Below are 21,748 nucleotides of genomic sequence, written 5' to 3'. Positions count from 1 at the left end.
GCTGAATTATAAAATTATTTTTAATATACAGTTTTCAATAATACTGTCTTATACTAGTACAGCAGAATGTAACCTAGACGTTGTTTTGTAGCTGAATATGAGGCTAAAATTAGCACAGCAAAAATTTCTATCTTGGTTCCTCCCAAAGTACTTCAAAGTCCTATAAGAATGTTTAATCCCTAAAGTATTTTAAGCATTTCTTTTTCAATTACACATTGTTTCTGAAGAAAGGTTTATTACAGAAAAATCAAACATCTGCTTAGACCTTCTCACCAATAACTAATTCCTGATTAATGAAATCTAAATTCAATAAATCACACTATATTACAATAAATTCTTTGGAGCTCTATAATCTGGTGACATGAAGAGTATCTGCTCTAATTACCATCTTGTGACTAGCTCGATATGATTTCCATGAAGAGGCTGGCCTTTCTGAGGTGCTACCTAAAATCATATGACATATTAGAAGTTCTCATGGTGAAAATAACAAGTTTTTTTTTTTCAGCCCAGAGGTCTTTATTTTTTTTTTTTTTAACACCTATTATGCCATGAATTCATAGGGAATAGGTTCCAGCAGCTCAGGCTCCTTCCCATTGGTCCTCACAAAGTGTGCTTCTCTGGGTGGAGCAGGCTGGCGCTTCAGTTGAACCCAGGTACCTATCTCTTTGGCTTCTTTCTTTTTCTGATCATTTTCCTTTACGCGTTTCAGGAAGCTATCTCGGCTCTTAAAGTGTTCAATGTGCTCAATACACACATTAATTCTCTTGGCAAGAATCTTGCCCTTAACTTGTTTGTTTACAACAATGCCAACAGCATGCTGGGTAACGTTGTAGACTCTCCCAGTTTTGCCATGGTAACACTTGTGGGGCATTCCTTTTTGAACAGTACCCATTCCCTTGATGTCTACAATATCACCTTTCTTATAGATTCGCATATACGTGGCCAAAGGAACAACTCCATGTTTTCTAAAAGGCCTAGAGAACATATATCGGGTGCCTCTCCTCTTTCCCTTTGTGTTCGTCATTTTGGCGAATTACTGGAAGATGGCGGTTCCGGCCGAAAAGCGAAAATAACAAGTTTTAGTCTTACTTTTCTTTACATGCTTTTTCTTGACCTGTTCTTCCTTTCCTCTCAACCCATCCTTATCATGGGTAAAAAATTGTTAAAAATTAGATATTATAAATATAGTAGGGGAGCTTACTAGGATTCCCTTTATAAAAACATTTTAAACAAAAATATAGTCAACACAAATTATGGCAAGCATAATTAGGATTTCTCTTCTACTGCTTTTTTTGTTTTGTTTTGTTTTTGAGACAGAATCTCGCTGTGTTGCCCAGGCTGGAGTGCAATGGTGCAATCTCAGCTCACTGCAACCACTGCCTCCTGGGTTCAAGCGATTCTCCTGCCTCAGCCTCCCGAGTAGCTAGGACTACAGGGGCGTGCCACCATGCCTGGCTCATTTTTTGTGTTTTTAGTACAGACAGGGTTTCACCGTGTTAGTCAGGATGGTCTCGATCTCCTGACCTTGCTATCCACCCGCCTCAGCCTCTCAAAGTGCTGAGATTACAGGCAAGAGCCACAGCGCCAGCCTCTTCTACTACTTTCTACAAGCAAAGGAATCCCACCTATATTCCTCTTATAAGCCCCCAGTGTTTTAACAGCTCAATACATAAAGGAAACAACATGGCATAATGAAAAGAATGCTGACTCTGGAGTCCAAAAAACCCATGCCAATTTTCAACAAGTTACTTAAACTTTCTAAGTCTCAGTTTCCTCAACTGTGAATGACAGATAATAACATCTATCTTTTAGGAATGTTTTAAGGATTAAAAATAATGCAAATAAAGCACTGGCAAACAAAAGATACTCAATGAATTATACCTCTAAGTATCACTAACAAAGTATTTATCATTTGGACAATTAAGAATGTATTTCATGATCTTACAGTTCTGAAAAAAGGGGGCACAAGAGTAAGGCTTCATCAGATTCTAATGCCCTAGTTACTCCATCCTTATTTACTCTTCACTGATTAACTTTCTGATTTAGTAGCTTAATCTACTACCACCACTTCCAATTGTTCACCATCAATTTATTCCTTAATCCCTTTTACAGTATAAATTTGGGTCTCATCATCCACTCTCCATGACCTTATAAATGACAACTCTATCAGTTCTTTCTCTGTGGTCTTTATTTTTCTGTAACCTGAAGCAAGAGTCTTTCTTTCTGAAACTCTACTTCTTGACCTCACTGACTTGAATATTCTGGTTCTATCACCCATGTAACCAATTTTCTATATTTCTCCAACAATCTATTCAATTTATACATTTTTATCTTCCCTTCTTCCCCCATCCATTTCTATAATATTTTCACCTTCCTCTCCATTTCCCTATCAGGACTCACTTGAAGTTTCATGATTTTCCAAAATAGTCTCTCCCTTTTCTTAACTACTAATGGGTGCGCTGCTGCGGGGGCTATTTGTCACCTTGTCCACTACTGTGACATCTACTGATTAACAAATCAGCAGGAACCTTGAAATTTAGAACAAAAGAGCATGTACGTGTCTGGCAGGTTTAAGAGGTTCAGATTGTCCCCGTAGGAAGGGCATGGGGAATGCAGTCTGGGTGTGTTGATTATAACCAAAACCCTAACTGAATTAATTAAATGTTAATTTACATTTAAAGGGGGGGGACAGAAGAGTTCAAAAAGATAAATAAAAAGTTTACAATTGGTTTCTCAATTTAAGCCGTTTTAAGGCTTATATTATTCTCTTAGATTTCCAAGCCTATACATCACTCAACATAAGAGTAAATATAAATATTCTAGTAGGCTAGAACCTAATTTGCATGGTACAGTTTAATAATTCATATATGTTTTCATTAAGTCAAGTATAAATGACTGAATGAATTCTTAAGTGACTGAATGAATTCTATGTATTTACATGAGAAAGCAACTGTTTGTCAACTAGCAAAAGACTCTTTGTTCAAGAAAACACCAAACAAATATCACTCAACATTACTACTAAAAAGCTACCCTGATGCAAGGCTCACAACAAAAATAATTCAAACTAAAATGGAAAAGTACTGTGTTTCCAAAACTCTTTGATCTCTTGTATGTGGTACACTTAACATAACATTCTTTACAAGGTACAAACAGGATTCAATAATGCAAATCGATCTTGAACACTCAACAAATTAAAATGTAAATTATATTAAGTGCATTATATGAACAACAATTTTAAGTTCACCCACGTTATCCCACCTCACTCCAAGATCACAGTATTTATTAAAATAGCAAAAGATACAACACATCAGCACAGAACAGACCAGTGATAATTATAATAGGGTTACCAAAAATTAAAACTAAGTGTGCAAAGAGGAAAAATACTTAATAAGATGCTCAAATAAAATGATTAAATTTACTTCTCAGTAATATGGGGTGAAGAAATTAAGAAAAACATTAGGGTACTGATTAGAAAACATGGGCATTACATCAGATAGGAATTGAGTTTAAACTTTGTGTACTTTATTGATGGTGAACAACTGTCTTAACCTCTGAGTCTCAGTTTGTCTGTAGAATAGAAATAATTTTTACCTCTTAAAGTTATATAGGGACTAAATGAAATTAATTATGCAAAATACTTAGTACTTAAGCACATATTAAGATCTTTATAATTGTATTCAGTCCAAAAAGACCTAGACATTTTTAGAGCCAATCTATTTCAAATCTTCCAAGGAAGAGATTAATTGCCAGAGCACATGCAAAGATGGAAAGCTTCTCTCTCAGTCTCTCTTTTTACAAAGCTGGCATATTCAGAAACCAAAACCTTAAAAAGGTAATATAAAAGGAACACTAAAGATCAACCTCATATAGCAAATTAAATATAGCACTATTTAAAGAGATATGCTATTATCAAGTTGCCTTTATCCCTAAGACAGCAATTGTTTGATGAAAGCTACTTAGAAATGTAACACAATTCATCAACCAATAGCTAAAAGAAGGAAAACTATATGATCATCTCAAGGTACATTAAGAGGGCATGTGATCAAACTGAGTATCTGTCTTGGTTCCTCCTGAAAAGGCATAGAAGACTATCTCCTTAACATACCACAAATAAAAATTTTGAATACACAACTGTGAAACCCTAAAGGCGTTTCCATTTAAATGAGAAATAAGTCAAGGATCTGCACTGTTCACTGCTATAACTTAATATTATTCTAGAAATTCTGATCAATGTCCTAAGAAAAAGAAATAAGGATTAAGTGTTGGCAAGAAGACAAAATCATCACCATTTACACATGCTATAATTGAGTTACTACAAAACACAATAAAAACTATCAGATTAATAGTTTCATAAAATGACCAGTTAGAAAACAGTATACGAGAATTGGCCATCTTTCTATGTTCCATCAGGTACATATAATCCTCTTTATAAAATAATTTTAAAAGTTCTACTCCCAATAGAATCAGTAAGTTTTAAATATCAAAAATATCACTTGAAAAACGGGCAGAACCCACATGAAGAAAATACAAACCATAAAATACAAGAATAAAACTCAAAACTACATCTTTGAGTCATAAAAGATGACTTTAATAAATGATAACATTGTATTAATAGAGATAGTACAACTTTCTCTAGAAAATTCACTCAGCTATTCCAGTGAGGTTCTTTTAGAATCTTTACTGCCTTTCATGTAACATGAATAAAGAAATATATGAGAAATGCTGAAAATGTTTTGACAAAGACAATAATAGGTATTCACACAATCATTTAGTGAAATACATTAAAAACTCACAATAATTAAGACAGTTTGGAATTACTAGAGCAAAAATAAATAGCCCAATTAAACTAAATAGAAAAAGTCATATATCCGTATCTATAGAGTATATACACATGATTTGGTATTTAAAACCTCTGAAGAAGATAATTGTTCAATAAGTAGCATTAAAATAACTGAACCATCACTCTATGTTAAAATACACTGCAAACAGACTAAAGATGTAAATTTTTTTAAGAACTGTGAAATTAATATAAGGAAATAGAGGTGAACAGTCATATAATTTGGGAATGCAAGCGCTAAGTAGCAAGGTATCATAAAAGAAAAATTTGATAAGTTTAAACATATTAAAATGTTAGCAATCTGTTTAAAAAGAAAATTCACATCAAAAACAAAATTAAGATAAAAATGACAAACTAGGGAAATCATCTGCAATGTAATTTGACAAAGACCTAATAGTTTGTATATACAAAGAGCTCTCATAACTTAGTATTTAAAAATCTCCAGTGTTATAATAGACAAAGGACACTAATAGGTAATTCACAAAAGAAACAAGGATCTCTGGGTGGAGACATTATAAGTGTTATTTACCATTTATGCTTTCCTGAATTTTTCAAATTTCCTACAATGATTATTATAATAGTAATTAAGAAACTATAGAATGTTTACAATATGGCTGTGACTATAATAATAATGTCCAAAATCATGCTAACATTGATATTTCCACTCTTTTAGGCTGCACCAAAATTAGGGATGACTTTCCTCTCTAGAAAAGAATCATACTTTAATTATTTAATCACAATGAAAGAAATTTTCAGAACTCTAAAATACGATCAGACAAAACTTTTCACTTCTTCTTCATTTATGACCAAGTTACAAGGCCAAATAATATTTGGATAAGCTATCTGTTTTCAGCCCCCTATGAAAGCTAAGAGTCAAGGCTGAGGAACAAGCCCTGGACTTCAGAACCAGCAGGACTGGAATTTTACCTATATCCAAATCCTGAGCCAGAAATTGTAAAAAGAAAAAAAAAAAAGGTGGTGAGGTGAGGATAGCTATTACCTTTCTCAAGATAGAAAATGTAGGCCTTTGAGAACTTCTAGTCACAACTCTTCTCTGTCTCATTTAGGAGACAGAGGAATGATTTTATCCTCACATGTATTTATAAGGCATATATCCAAAGGGCAAGCAAACAAGATTTCTTCTGAGCAAAGATACCTTAAATAGGAGATTTTCAAGTGTTAAATGTTCTTTTCCCTTAGTGCAGATATGCAGCCTAACTCTGAGAAGGTCAAAAAGACTATGGCAGGACTTGGCTCTCAACAATAAGCAATAGTCAAACTGCTAATTCCATCTGCTCCCCTCCAAAAAATGACAAAGCATTACATGATGATGCCAGGGATCTCAGGCTCCATGTAAGGAATTTTTCTGAGCAGTATCCATTTTCAAAATATTAACATGCTCTCTAACTTTTTTAAGTACTTCAGAAGTACTTCAGGGAACCAATTTGGATACTATATGCCAACTTTGATGATGGTAACAAAGAAATATACTGTCTTTAACATCATATTCTTAGAGATGTCACTTCCAGAAATGTCTTCCTTTCTTACTTGTCAAAGCTCTGAATTCCATCCACTTCTAGCTCCTCAGGGTCTTAATTCCAATAATTATCTCATCTTTCCTGAATTGCTTAAGAATCTCTTCCCACTTGTCTCTACTCTCTCTTTCCTTATGCATGTAAACAAACATAACATTCCTTCAAACAATATTCCTCTGCAATAGTTTTCAATCATGGCTGCACACTGGAATTACTTAAGGAACTATAAAAAAGTATCAATGCAAGTAATCAATAGTGATAGAAAGTAGACAGTGGTTTCCTGGGGATAAGAGGAAAAGATTATAAAGGGACACAGGAAACTTTTGGAGGTGAACATTATTTTGATTATGGTGATGGTTTTGCAGGTATAAACATATGTGAAATATCAAATTGTACACTTTAAATATATGTAGTATATTATATGTCAATTACACTTCAACAAAAAAGCTGTTGAAATAAATATTGATATCTGGGTTCAACACCCCCCACACCAAATTGGTATAGGGGTTCTCTCTGGAAAACAAAATTCTTTAAAGCTCCTGAGATTATTGTAAATTATTATCACAATATTGTAAATAAATGCATAGCCAAGATTGAGAACCGCTGCTCAATGAAAGCTATAGCTATCATTTTCTCCCTTCTTTATTTCAGTTCTCTCGAAAAGTCTCACTCAAGCATGTCTACTTTATCACACCCATTCTTTCTCAATCTTCTGAAGCCTGGTTTCTGAACCACTCAGTTAAAACTGTTCTTGTTAAAGTTACCTATGGAGTCCTGACAAATTCAGTGGTCACTGGAGCCCTCTCCTAACTTGACACCTCCTTGCAGCATTCAAAAATGTTAATCTGTTCCTCCTCCATTGGAAAATCTCCCCACCCTTGGCATCTTTCCCGATGGTCCTCCTACCTTGCTAGCTACTGTTCCTCTAACTTTCAGACAATTCTTCTCCCTACTTCTGCTATTTATGAGAGTCTGTTCTCTAGCTGCCACTTTCATCATGCTAAAGGCTTTCCCTGAGTCATTTCAACACAACCAAATCAATACAGCTTCAATTCAACCTCCAATCATCTCTTTAATCCTGATTTTCACATCCATAGATACAAACATCTATCTATATATTCACCTGAAGTTCCACTGCTTCCTCAAATTCAAAACAGAATTTATCATCTTCCTTCCATTTATGTGTTCCTCATTTCCAATCAACAGAACCCCAAGTCAAACCTTCAGAGACCTGAGTCCTCCTTTCTTCTCATAGGTGATAAGGACCTGTCAGTTTTTCCCTCACTCTGCCACAGTAAAGGTCTAAAATACAAATCCAATAAATGGCTTTTCATCTATCACGTTCAATCCAATCCCTTTAGCTAAGGATACCATTCCCTGATCTGGCCCTCTACCACCCTCACTATCTTCATCTGGCACCATTTCCCTACTAACCCCTGCATTCAAGCCACATCAATGTCAATGTTACTGACTTTGTCAACTGCCAATGTCAACTGACACTGACTTGTTATTGTCAACGACTTATCTAAATCGCCACAGTTTCTCAGGTCTCCTTGCCTTCTCATTCATTATATCCTCCTCTTGGGAAGTTACTTACCTCCTGCACTTGGCAAAATTATATCATCCTTCACAACTTGGCTGTGTGCTCCCAACTCCACCTACACTCAAGGCAAGTTAACCATCTCCTATTCTAAACTCTCCTACTACACTAGGCATATCTCCATTCCCACTGACTACATAGTATTATAATTGTTAATTTACTGTAATGTTACTAACATCTTGTATATTAGATAGTAAATTCCTTGAAGACAAGAGCTATGACATTCATTTCTGTATCCCTAGTACCTTCTTAGCCTGGAAGAGTGAAAAAATAAATTTATGCTTGACATAATTGCAATTATTTATAAAATATAAACGATACCCTAAAATAGGTCTTGAATACTGATTTCTGAAAATTTCTTAAGATCCATTATAAAATAAATATTAGGCAACAGGATGCTGAATAAAACAGTACATATATTAAACTCATTGTCAAAAAGACACCAGTCTAAAAAATACAACCCAGAGCAAATTTCATAAAACAGAAATACAACAAAGAAAGGAAGCACAGCAAGGATAAACGCTGACCCAGCTAATGCCTCATCGGGTGTCTGTATCCAGGTACTGCTAATGCCGATGACTAAGAAGGTTTCTAATCCTTCTAATCCCTCTATGGTAATTTCAATAAATTGAATAAGGATAAACGAGTCAAATCCAGAATTTGTTTCCTAAATATGTGATGCTTTTCCCCCTTGCCACTTGGTTTGATTGAACTGATTATTTGAATAGCTAACTTTGAAGCTACCATTGGCCAAGCAGATCTTAAATGTTTTTCCTTCCTTGCCTTTGCCTGCACTTCAAAAATATGGTGGTTTAGACTACTATTCATCCTGTAAACCTTAAAATGTGTTCACCTAAAGAAAAAAAAAATACTTAGAAATGTCGGGGGAGGTGGGGTGCCTGTGGATGTTAGCAGAAGAATGTTCTCAAGGAAAACAAGCCTCCCAGTCTTTCTGACTGTATGCCAATAAGATATGAAAGCTGAAAACCTCAAACTGTCAAGTGTTACATGAACCAAAGAGGTGGCCCACCTGCTCCAAAAACTACTGTGTGACCCAAGGATAAATAATTTGCAAAAGGTCAGCGTGGCCCTACTGCCTGTAGTGCAGTCTCTGAGATAAGGAGTAGCTGCCGGTGGAACAAATTCCCCCTACCTGAAGAGCGCCGCGGCTGCCAGGCTTGTGATAGTGTATTTCTCAGAGAGCAGATTCTGTGCAGTACTAAACCACTTGGGCAAAATTGAAATCTTTCAGGAAGGTCTAAACTCACAAAGCACACATGTGCAAGGTGACGGGCGGACACCAAATTTCGCTCTGAAGCATACAAACTTGGGGGTGTTTTAATGCAACCATTTGGAGCCAAACCCCCGAGGATTCCCGAGTATGTTAAAATGAGCCTCGGGAGAGGAATAACTCATAGAAAGCAAGGGCAAGGGCTCAAGAAGAGATCTTCAGCGTAATAACCCATGAAGGAAGCGTGGCTGCTGTCTGAACCTCTCCGCCCTGCAGGGGACCCAAGAACGACTCAGGCCAACGCTATTCTCCAAGGGGGGCGGGCGGGGGATCGACAGTGACCATTGTGGCCACTAGACCGGACGGACAGCGGCGGCCTCGCGGGAGTGGAGACCGCGGATGGGAGAGGAGGCAGAGGCCGGAGCATCCGCCGCGACAGGGAGGGGACCAGGGGCTCCCGCCCCAGGCCCATCCCGCAGAGGGGCGGCCGGTGGGGCCGAGGCGGCGGCACCCGGGTCACGGCAGAAGGCTGGACTGCTCCTCGCCGGGAAGGAGAGACCCGAATCGCGCGCACAAAGCTGCCGCCCTCCAGGCAGCGGGCGGGCTGCGCCCAACTTTGGGGCGAACAGCCGCCGGCCGCAGCCCACCCGCCCGCCAGAAGCCCCCCGCGCCTGGCGCCGCCTCGCGCCCACCCGTGGCGCCTCGCGCGGGAGCCGTTACCCCCAGTGGAGCCGCGGCCCCGGGGACAAAGTCTCGGTCCTGTCCTCGCCGCCGCCTCGCCCCGGCTCCTCCCTGACAAAAAAAAAGTTATCGGCAGCCAGACGCCCTGGGGGCCCGGCGTGGGTCTCTCGGCTGGACTCACCAGAGCGGCTGCCGGAGCTCCACCTGCAGAACCTCGACTCCTGAGGCTCGCAGCCACAGCGACGGCAGCTGTTCTGCTTCCTCCCGAGTAGCAGTACCACCTGCTCCCCTTCTTCCTAGCAGAACGGGTCCCGGCGAGCCATCTTCCCCCTCCTCTCACTGACTGACAACCCAGCCCGGAGAGCCGCCACTGCCGCCAGCCTCTCTGACAGGCACGACCAGAGACCCGTCCTCAAGCAGCCAACCACCACCGCCCCACGCCGATTCAGCCTATCGCCGTCCTCCGGGGCGGGATCAGAACAACTTCTCCACCAATGAGAATCTTCTTCTGCTGGGCCTGGGGCGGAGCTATGAGGCGACTTGAGTGGGCGTGGTCGGAGCAATGGGCGTGATCGGGGGCCCGGGGGAAGATGATTGACTGTAAGGTTTGCTGTGGCCGCTAGGCGATGACAATCAGTGAAGATCTCTTAGATTCTGAGCCTTTAGGGCTTATGGCCTTCTCAGAAAAAATAAGCCTTACCGGGCGACGTGAAGTGTATCAATTTGTTTCTCTTTTCTTACAAAAGAGAAACAAATTGATAATTTACTAGTAAGTAGGATTTACTTCCCTGTAATTGAATTCACAAGAATTTATGAAAATCTTACCAAATCCCAGGAGGAAAAAAAAATTACGTTTTTGCAAAATGGAAATAAAAACTTCCCCCTCACTACATCATTGCTTTTGGGCTTAGCCTGGAAAAAGTCAAATACGATACCCCAGCTTTCTTTCCTTGGTGGTTGTTTTTATTTTTTCCATCATTACTCCCTACTTTTTCTCTGAACATATACTAAATATTTTGTATAACTGGAACCTGAGAACACCTGAACCTGCTCCTGCAGACAGTCCTGTTGTTTTTGATCTTGTAAACCCCTCCTACTACATCCTTCTCAAGTCTGGTCAGGATTAATTAGAAGAAAAACTGACCTCCACCCTAGAAAACAGGAAGTCATTCTAGCTTTACACTAGAAATGGGCAGGATTTCTCCAGAAACACTAAGTGAACTTTTCAAACATGCTGAACTCATAAATAACAAGCACATAAATAAGAAGATATGTTACTTGATATCAAAAGGGTATCAAGCAAACAATTTCAGGTAATTATTAGGGCAGATTGCTAAAACAGATAGGATCCTCCCTCCAAAGGGAGGATCAGATTAATAAGTAAATAATAACAAACTACAGTGATAAGGACAATAGAGATTGGTTCAATGAGCAATGGAAACAGAAGACAAGAAATGACTGTTTAGGAAAGTCAGCGAACTCCACAAGGAAGGTGATGTTTGAGTTGGATCTTAAAAGGTAAATAGGACTTTGCCAGAGAAGAAAAAGGGTATATCAGAAAGAGAGAACACCATGTTCAAAGGCATGGAGCTATGAAAGGGCACAGAGCCGTTGCCGAACATTGAGAAAGTAGATGGGGTAAAACAATGAGGAACAGCCAAAAACTGGGCTGGAGCAAAAGGTTGAGGTGAGATTGTAAAAGACCTCACAAGCTACACTAAGATAGTCAGACAAGCACTGTCAAGCAGAGCCTTCTGCAATGGTGAAAATGTTCTATATTTGTGTTGTCCAAAATAGTAGCCATTAGCCACGTGTGGCTATCAAATACTTGAAATATGGTGTGACTGAAGAGCTCAATTTATTTATTTATTTATTTTTGAGACAAGGTCTCATGCTGTCACCTAAACTGGGGTACAGTGCTCAAGTGATCCTCCCACCTTAGCCTCCCAAAGTGCTGGGATTACAGGCATGAACTACCATACACAGCTGGAACTCAATTTTTATTTATTTTATTTATTTTTTATTTTTGGCAGAGTCTCCCTACATCACCCAGGCTAGACTGCAGTGGTGGGATCTCAGCTCACTGCAACTTCCACCTCCCAGGTTCAAGCAATTCTCCTGCCTCAGCCTCCCAACTAGCTGGGGTTACATGTACCCACCACCACGCCCAGCTAATTTTTGTATTTTTAGTAGAGACAGGGTTTCACCATGTTGGCCAGGCTGGTCTTGAACTCTTGACCTCAGGTGATCCACACACCTCACTCAGCCTCCCAAAGTGCTGGGATTACAGATGTGAGCCACCACGTCTGGCATTAATTTTTAATTTTAACTTTAACCACTCCCATATCGGATAGCTCAGGTTTAGATTTTCTTCTAAAGGCAATGAGGGACCAACAACAGCTTTTAATCATGTGGACAATACAATCAGGTTTCTTTTAAATTGTGAGAATCCAAAAAAAAAAAAAAAAACTACAGTGTAGAGAGGAAACTCTTGACAGATCAGATTGACTTCACTTAGGTCCCCTTGGCCAGAGTCTGTTCAGCACAAGTGTTTACTCAAAGGAATAGGAACAAGAAGATCCAGGCAGCATGTTATTCATCTGAGAGAAAACAAGAGGTCAAAACTTGAGAAGTTGAATTCTGCCATCAAGTCCCATTGAGTAGGACAGTGAGGGACCAAGGAAGGAAAGAAACCCAGTCAGCCAGATCATAAGATAGAGAGAAACAAGAGTGGGCAAAAGAGTGCACACTTGCACACCTGCACACACACACACTCCATCAGTTTTACAGGTCATTGGCCATGTGTGCCAGTAATGTGTTGACCTGATTTGAAGAGCCAAAGTGTCCGGTGGCAGGAAGGCCAGCCAAGACCAGGACAAGATTCCAGGAGAGAATCTTGAACCAAACCTGTGGAAGTTGGGATGGAAGGGAGAGGTAAACATTATTGACTTTCTGTACTGTACAAGGCACGTGGCTTGTCAAGGATATAGATGAGTGCTAGAAGCTTGCTTACAGTACAGGTAGCTGGATAACAAACAGGTGAAAGGTTAAGCAAAGATTAAAGTAATTATTTAATGCAGCAGTGGAGAGATTACATAAGGCAGTACATAATTGATTCATTGTTCAAATGATTTTCTAGGCAATAACCACTGTGTTTTCAGAGGAGGATGCAAGCATTGCAGTCAAGTGCAGTCAGGGAAGGCTTCATGAAAGAGGTAAAATGGGCTGGGTCTAGAAAAATGAGGAGGAATTTGAACCAGATTAAATGTGTGAGAAAGTAACTCCTAGAATGCCTGGAGAGATAACACAAGAGAGGAAGTACAAGCAATGTTCAGAGAGCATGGGAGGCAATTTGGGTCAGCCAAGCCTGGCAAGCTAGGTTGCAGATAGATAATAGAGCACCTTGACGGCAAGCTCAGTTGTTCAGATTTTCTCCTTTTGCCTTGTGGCTTCCTCTCTGCTCATTAGAATCACTTAGGATGCCTTTCAAAATTATCAGTACTCAAACCACACCCCACACTAAATAAATCAAAATATTGGGGTGTGAGGCTAGACATTGGGTTTTTTAAAAAGCTTCCCAAGTGGTTCTAATATACACCCAAGGTTGACAAAAGGGAAATAATAGAACATTTTACTAATGCCAAATCAGGGCCGTGCATAGGATAGATTGAGTGGAGAGAAACTGAAGTTTGGCTATGTGTATTTATATATAATTTGTTTCCTTCCTGCAAGAAGACAGGAAGCAGTTTACTGTCTGACTTCACTTCCCATTTTGCAGTGGTAAGGTAGTATAGAAGGCAATTTCAGTTGTCTTCCCTCTAAGTCAGAGTAAAACGAAAGCACAAATTTATGTTTCCAGTCTGCTTTCCTTTCCATCACTATTTGTGCGTATAAAAATAATTCCCAACAATAACAGTCTGCAGTTAAGTTTTATACATAACCATTTATATTTTAATCACAAAGCACCAGAAAAATGCCTAAGAGAACATTCTGTTTCAAAAGGAAAATGCTTTTAACCTACTTTACAAAAATCAACATATTCCAGATCTTTTCTGCTCATCTTTGCTAGTCTCTGATATCCACATGCATAATTCTAAACTAACTATTAAAATGCATTTACCTTCTTGCAAATAACTGTATAAAAGTGACAGTTGAACATTATAAACATAAACATTTTCCCTAAGACATTAGATTTCAGGAACTTTAAGAAAAATTTGGTTCAAATATCTTTCTCTTTATTTCTTTTTTCTTTCTTTCTTTCTTTTGTTTTTTTTGTTTGTTTGTTTGTTTTGTTTTGTTTTGTTTTGTTTTGTTTTTGAGACAGAGTCTCATTCTGAATGTCACCCAGGTTGGAGTGCAGTGGCACCATCTCAGCTCACTGCAACCTCCACCTCCTGGATTCAAGCGATTCTCATACCTCAGCCTCCTGACTTGCTGGGGCTACAGGCATGTGCCACCGTGCCTGGTTGATTTTTGTATTTTTTTGGTAGAAACAGGGTTTCACCATGTTGGCCAGGCTGGTCTCGAACTCTTGGCCTCAAGTGATCTGCCCACTTTTGCCTCCCAAAGCGCTAGGATTATAGGCATGAGCCACCGTGCCTGGCCTAGTTCAAATATTTTGTATTTCTATTAAAGTCAATTGGACAACAGCTGTTGTTAAAATAGTTAAAATCGATAACATGTTAAAATAGATAGCATGATTATTTTAAATTAAAAATAATTTTGTATAAAAAAACATGAAAAATATGTCAAAATGTTGCTTTTGTGGTATGTTAAACATACTTTAAGAAAAAAAAAATCAAAGAAATGCAATCAAAACAAAAAGAATATGCCTGGGAGGTCATTCAAGGGATTGCTGTATCAGATTCTCTTTTTAAGGGAACTACCCCAGCCAGTGGACCCAGCTGAAGCAGCAACCTGAGTCATGATCTATAGCATACAACCCCCTTCATGAACTGTATAACCCAAGGGCAGCCAACCTCAAGAGGTAACCTGACATGAGCACCCACTCTCTTTCAAGAATTTGAACTGGAAATGGGAAGAGAAAATAACATGGCGGAAGCAGAAGCTAAAAAATCAGACAGCAGAAAGAAGCCCTGAGAAGCTATAAAAAGGGCAAGTTTTCAGTAAACTGAAGCCATTAGGTAGCCTCAAGATGTATAAAGTGGATGGTGAAGTAATAGGTAACAAAGGAGCGTCAGAAGTAGAGGCAGTGGAACGAGTCACGGTAACAAAGATGGGGGTCAATGAAGTCCTGTTGTTGAAAGGACAGTGAGATAATCCATTTCCTGCAGCTGCACTGAATCGCTCCAGTTCCCAGTGTTTGCATTCAACATCTGTGAGGTCCAACTGTAGCTGTTCCCAGAGTCCCCAAAATTCCCATCTCCATCACCTATTCTAAGTAAATCGTTGTATCTTTCACCCCTGTATAAACCAATATGCAGATTTCCAGAATCATGCATTCAGTGAAAGAAGCTGGACCAATTGCATTTTGTGAAGAGAATTTCATCCTTTAAGATTGGTTATAGGTTTTTCTAGGAATAACATCTCTCGAAAGAAGAAAACATTCTTCACATCTTAAAAAAGAAGATATAAATTAAAACTTTATAATGTTATATTTTAAGGAGAAAAAAGTCTCCTTTCTCTTGTCTTTTAATAGCTGCACCAACCTGGTTCATATTTATGAGCAAGTCGTATAGATAGGGGTGGAAAACATAATGACTAACTGCTACCCTCACATGATTGGAAATGAAAAATATCCACATTTATCTTCTAAGACATTTTATTAACCAATGTCTTCTAGAAGAATTACTGTTGGGAGAGAATTATTATGCAGCTTTTATACATCATGTTTTTGAAAAATATTTGATGACATGGGAAAAAGACATTTCTTTCATCACGTTAGATGAAACAGATGGTTACAAACTGCATAGTATATGACATGGTCACAGGCTGTCAAGTGTTCATGGCAGGAGGATATATCAGCAATATATAAGCATGGAGAAATCATAAGTGAATGTTATCTTCTTCTTCATACATGTTTTCAAATTACCAAATGTTCTACAATAAATAAGTGTTGGTTTTATTTAAAAAAACAAACAGGCCAGGCGCGGTGGCTCACGCCTGTAATCCCAGCACTTTGGGAGGCCGAGACGGGCGGATCACGAGGTCAGAAGATCGAGACCATCCTGGCTAACACGGTGAAACCCCATCTCTACTAAAAATACAAAAATAAAAAATTAGCCAGACGTGGTGGTGGGTGCCTATAGTCCCAGCTACACAGGAGGCTAAGGCAGGAGAATGGCCTGAACCCGGGGGGCACAGCTTGCAGTGAGCCGAGATCACGCCACTGCACTCCAGCCTGGGCGACAGAGCAAGACTCCGTCTCAAAACAAACAAACAAACAAAAACAGAAGTGCGGCCAGGCGTGGTGGCTCACGCCTGTAATCCCAACACTTTGGGAGGCCAAGGTGGGCAGATCAAGAGGTCAGATCAAGACCATACTGGCCAACATAGTGAAACCCCATCTCTACTAAAGTACAAAAAGCTAGCCTGGCATGGTGGCAGGCACCTGTAGTCCCAGCTACTCAGGAGGCTGAGGCAGGAGAATTGCTTGAACCTGGGAGGCAGAGGTTGTAGTGAGCCAAGATTGTGCCACAGCACTCCAGCCTGGTGACAGAGTAAGACTCCGTCTCAAAAAAAAAAAAAAAAAAAAAAAAACAGAAGTACACATTATTTCTTCAGATGAAGAGACAGCAGACTGTACCTTGTTTATTGTTAATTCTGCCTAAGTGAACCTCAGTTAAACATTCTTCCTTTCATTTTTAGCTAATGCATTATTCAAAATTCTTTAAAATGTTCTCATAAATTCCACAGAGAAGCTCTGGTTATTGCTGACAAGCAAAAGACCTTGCTAACGAGTATTTAATACAGAAGCATGAACTTGTATACAGATTTTCTCTGACAAATGGTGGCCAAGAGAACAGAAAATAACACGGGGAAAATACATAGGTAAATGTGATAAACTGACTCCCTCAGAAGTTGAACTTTTTTTGTCATCTTTGGACCCCCTGCAATAGTATAGTGCTTGGCCAATGGAGGAGCTTCAAAAAAACAGGTTAAAGGAGTACATGAAAAGATGGTCATTTTCCTCCTCCATCTTAACATTGGTTGAGTTTGAATCTTTTTCAGGTTGGCACACCTGTCCGCAGGCATACAGGCCAAGGATTGGAAAATGTGACTTCTCCCCTTTCTGACCACTGGCTGCATTCATTAGATGCAATGAATTTCAATTGTATTCAGTTTAACACTTCATTGTGTATCACCTTTTATCTTTCCAAAATCATTTCCCATGTGTTAACCCCTCACCCAGAGAGCAGAGGCAGCAATCAAGGCACACACTTCCTTGGTTTCTTTGCTAAGCAGTTCCCACAAAGCAATTCAACAAGCACTGGATGAAGGGAGGGTGAGTTTGGGAACTCGGCCCAGCTGCAAGAAGAGGGATGAAATACCAGAAAGAGGCATACCCCCAAAGAGTTTTGCCAGCTGACTCTCACTGGTTTGTAACTCTGTGCTAAGGGAGTCCAATATATGAGTAATACTTCCATGTTTTCAATTTTGTTCTCATCTACTTAGTCATCAGCACCACACCCTGATACTTATGCCAAAAAAAAAAAAAAAAAAAAAAAATTCAGCAAAAGAGTACATCACCAATGTTCAATAAGAACAAGTGTGGCTTCCATTTCCTCTACCACCACGTGGAAGTGACCCATCCCATCATCAAAACCCCCGTTATGCTGGCAGAGGCAAAACACACATTTTCTCATCTTCTCTGCTTACCTGAAGCAAGTCCTCAGCATAGACATGTCCAGGGCCAGCTACCCTGTGTCACTGAAAGGGCATCATCCAAAAAACGTCTACCCCTGTGGATTGGACCATGATACTAACCTTTAAAGTCACTATTGAGGGTGTTTTTTGAAGTCGAATTACACCAGGAGGAGAAGCCACATTAGTCATCAACAACTTAGCTAAGATTAATTGGTTAGGTCCCTAAGAAAGTGTGGGGCTTTAGGGGAAAAAAATGGGGAGGGCAGTGGGAGGGAATGTAGATATCTGAGCCTGGAACAGTATCCAGGGAGGACTCAAGCTCTGGGGACCATGAACAGTAAGACACAACCAGGCCTGAGAAGAATCAAAGCAACCGTTGAAAGAAATAAGATGAATCTAAAGGGTCAAAGAGGGCAGGCTATGTTGACCTGAATCAGTCCCACAAGCTCTGCAACTGGAACTTTTGTGGGAAAAAAAAAAAAAAAAGAAGTATAATATACATATAGGAAAGTAGAGACAACAAAAATATGATTCGTTCAGTGGATTTTTACAGGCAAACACTGCAAACCACATCAAGAAAAAGAATATTGATGCAATCCAGAAGCTCCCTTGGACCCACTGCCAATCATCACCCTGTCTCTTATTCTCAAAGACAACATCAGTTCTGACTCATGATGCTTTAGTTTATCTATGCCTGCTAAATTTCATGTAAGTGGAATCATATGGGATATATGCTTGTGTGTCTGGTTTTTTCTATCAATATTGTGTTTTGTGGAGTCCATCTATATTTCTTATTGGAATTGTAGTTTGTTCATTTTCATTACTGTAAGGTATTCTACTGTATGAATATGCCATGATTTGTTTGACAGTCCTACAACTGATGGGTACTTGGGTTGTTTTCAGTTGAGATTATTATGAAGAATGCCATTTGGAGTATTCTTGTACATGCCTCTTGGTGCACATCTACATACTCTTCTGTGATATATATCCAGGAGGGGTATCGTTGGGAAGAAGGTAGGCATATGCTCTCCTTTATATAATACTGCCAAATGACTTTCCAAAGTAATTGTATCATTTACATACCCACCAGTGGAATATGAGAGTTCCAGTTGCTCCACATCCTTGCCAATATTTGTATTATCAGTCTTTTAAATTCTAGCTATTCTGGTGGGTGTGTAGTGCTATCTCATGGTGGCTTTAATTTGCATTTCCCTGATGACTCACATAGACTTTTTCGTGCTCTGCAATTTTAAAGCAACTCTGCATGTCTGTTTCATTGTAAATCATTCCTCAGCTGTATTGAGATTTTAAATCAATAACCATTTATTAAGTCCCTACTGTGAGTCAGAGTCTACATACATTAGATGCCTCCATGTGCTTGGTCTGAAGGTGGTGGTGAGATAGTTTTTTTCTGGACTAAGTGGTTTCTGGTCAGTCCTGCTGGTTTTGCTCTAGGATATATTATCACTGACATTGTGGAGAGAGCATTTCTGGGAAAAGAATGTCTCAGCAGGGCTGGGAACAGAGGGCAGGAAAGGGGTTGAGGGTAGAGAATGAAAACCAGCTGGATTTTCAAGTTTTCTGGCTTAAGAATAGTTGATGACAGTTTCTACAACTACATAATTTAACCTATCAGCCATAAAATAGGATAAAGTTTAATACTGATACAGATAACACTAGTTCTTATAAAAAAGGGAAAGTGAACTATAACAGTTGTTTGATGATACCACGATATAAAAATCTTCCAGAAAGATCTTTCTCCAAATAACTCAGAGAAAAAGCAGGTTCTCTGAAAATGTGGATGAACCTCTGGTAACATGACGATTGTTGAGGGACAAAGACCGGTTTACTTAACCTCAAATCCCATCTGTCAGAGTTTTGTCCAAAGATGGCAACAGTGGCCGATGAGAAGATCCTTCTGTTTTAGAAAAAGAGGCCCTGAATTGCCTTCCTGTGCATTTTTTTTTTTCATACTTTAAGTTCTAGGGTACATGTGAACAACGTGAAAGTTTGTTACATATGTATACATGTGCCATGTTGGTGTGCTGCACCCATTAACTCATCATTTACATTCGGTATATCTCTTAATGCTATCCCTCCTCTCCCTCTCCCCATAATAGGACCCGGAGTGTGATGTTTCACTTCCTGTGTCCAAGTGATCTCATTGTTCAATTCCCACCTATGAGTGAGAACATATGGTATTTGGTTTTCTGTTCTTGTGATAGTTTGCTGAGAATGATGGTTTCCAGCTGCATCCATGTCCCTACAAAGGACACGAACTCATCCTTTTTTATGGCTGCATAGTATTCCATGGTGTCTATGTGCCACAGTTTCTCAATCCAGTCTGTCACTGATGGACATTTGGGTTGATTTCAAGTCTTTGCTATTGTGAATAGTGCTGCAATAAACATACGTGTGAATGTGTCTTTGTAGCAGCATGATTTATAATCCTTTGGATATATCCCCAGTAATGGGATGGCTGGGTCAAACGGTATTTCTAGTTCTAGATCCTTGAAGAATTGCCACACTGTTTTCCACAATGGTTGAACTAGTTTACAGTCCCATCAACAGGGTAAAAGTGTTCCTATTTCTCCACATCCTCTCCAGCACCTGTTGTTTCCTGATTTTTTAATGATTGCCATTCTAACTGATGTGAGATGGTATCTCATTGTGGTTTTGATTTCCATTTCTCTGATGGTGAGTGATGATGAGCATTTTTTTCATGTGTCTGTTGGCTGTATGAATGTCTTCTTTTGAGAAGTGTCTGTTGATATCCTTTGCCCACTTTTTGATGGGGTTGTTTTTTTTTTTCTTGTAAATTTGACTGAGCTCTTTTTAGGTTCTGGATATTAGTCCTTTGTCAGATGAGTAGATTGCAAAAATTTTCTCCCATTCTGTAGGTTGCCTGTTCACTCTGATGGTAGTTTCTTTTGCTATGCAGAAGCTCTTTAGTTTAATTAGATCCCATTTGTCAATTTTGGCTTTTGTTGCCATTGCTTTTGGTGTTTTAGACATGAAGTCCTTGCCCATACCTATGTCCTGAATGGTATTACCTAGGTTTTCTTCTAGGGTTTTTATGGTTTTAAGTCTAGCATTTAAGTCTCTAATCCATCTTGAATTAATTTTCATATAAGGAGTAAGGAAAGGATCCAGTTTCAGCTTTCTACTTATGGCTAGCCAATTTTCCCAGCAACATTTATTAAATTGGGAATCCTTTCCCCATTTCTTGTTTTTGTCAGGTTTGTCAAAGATCAGATGGCTGTAGACGTGTGGTATTATTTCTGAGGACTCTGTTCTGTTCCATTGGTCTATATCTCTGTTTTGGTACCCATACCATGCTGTTTTGGTTACTGTAGCCTTGTAGGATAGTTTGAAGTCAGGTAGCGTGATGCCTCCAGCTTTATTCTTTTGCCTTAGGATTGTCTTGGCAATGAGGGCTCTTTTTTGGTTCCATATGAACTTTAAAGCAGTTTTTTCCAATTCTGTCAAGAAAGTCATTGGCAGCTTAATGGGGATGGCATTGAATCTATAAATTACCTTGGGCAGTATGGCCATTTCCACAATATTGATTCTTCCTATCCATGAGCATGGTCTGTTCTTTCATTTGTTTGTGTCCTCTTTTATCTCACTGAGCAGTGGTTTGTAGTTCTCCTTGAAGAGGTCCTTTACATCCCTTGTAAGTTGGATTCCTAGGTATTTTATTCTCTTTGAAGCTATTGTGAATGGGAGTTCATTCATGATTCGGCTCTCTGTTTGTCTGTTACTGGTGTGTAAGAATGCTTGTGATTTTTGCACATTGATTTTGTATCCTGAGACTTTGCTGAAGTTGCTTATCAGCTTAAGGAGATTTTGGGCTGAGCCAATGGGGTTTTCTAAATATACAATCATGTCATCTGCAAACAGGGACAATTTGACTTCCTCTTTTCCTAATTGAATACCCTTTATTTCTTTGTCTTGCCTGATTGCCCTGGCCAGAACTTCCAACACTATGTTCAATAGGAGTGGTGAAAGAGGGCATCCCTGTCTTGTGCCAGTCT

At 39.3% G+C, this 21,748-nt stretch overlaps 1 protein-coding gene and 1 pseudogene across 4 annotated transcripts in view; both read right to left on the bottom strand.

Moving 5' to 3' along the window:
• The window catches only part of FAM126A (family with sequence similarity 126 member A), a 73,616-nt gene extending 63,280 nt beyond the window's left edge, over window positions 1-10,336 (bottom strand). For 2 of the 3 annotated variants that reach the window (XM_031936041.1, XM_023215971.1), the window contains exon 1: window positions 10,066-10,282. The gene's annotated coding sequence lies outside the window, so the exon portion shown is untranslated. Of the gene's footprint in view, window positions 1-10,065 lie in introns of all 3 variants that reach the window. The other variant, XM_023215969.2, reaches the window with a different exon arrangement.
• On the bottom strand, window positions 504-1,060 carry LOC111545058 (annotated as a pseudogene). The gene has a single exon (XR_002732329.2). The product of XR_002732329.2 is annotated as a 60S ribosomal protein L21 pseudogene (transcript).
• Window positions 10,337-21,748: the final 11,412 nt, after the last annotated feature.

The sequence above is a fragment of the Piliocolobus tephrosceles genome, chromosome 8 (assembly GCF_002776525.5).
Source record: "Piliocolobus tephrosceles isolate RC106 chromosome 8, ASM277652v3, whole genome shotgun sequence".
Lineage (NCBI taxonomy): Eukaryota > Metazoa > Chordata > Mammalia > Primates > Cercopithecidae > Piliocolobus > Piliocolobus tephrosceles.
Note: the sequence above shows the minus strand (reverse complement) of the source record. Positions and strands in the feature narration are given on the sequence as shown.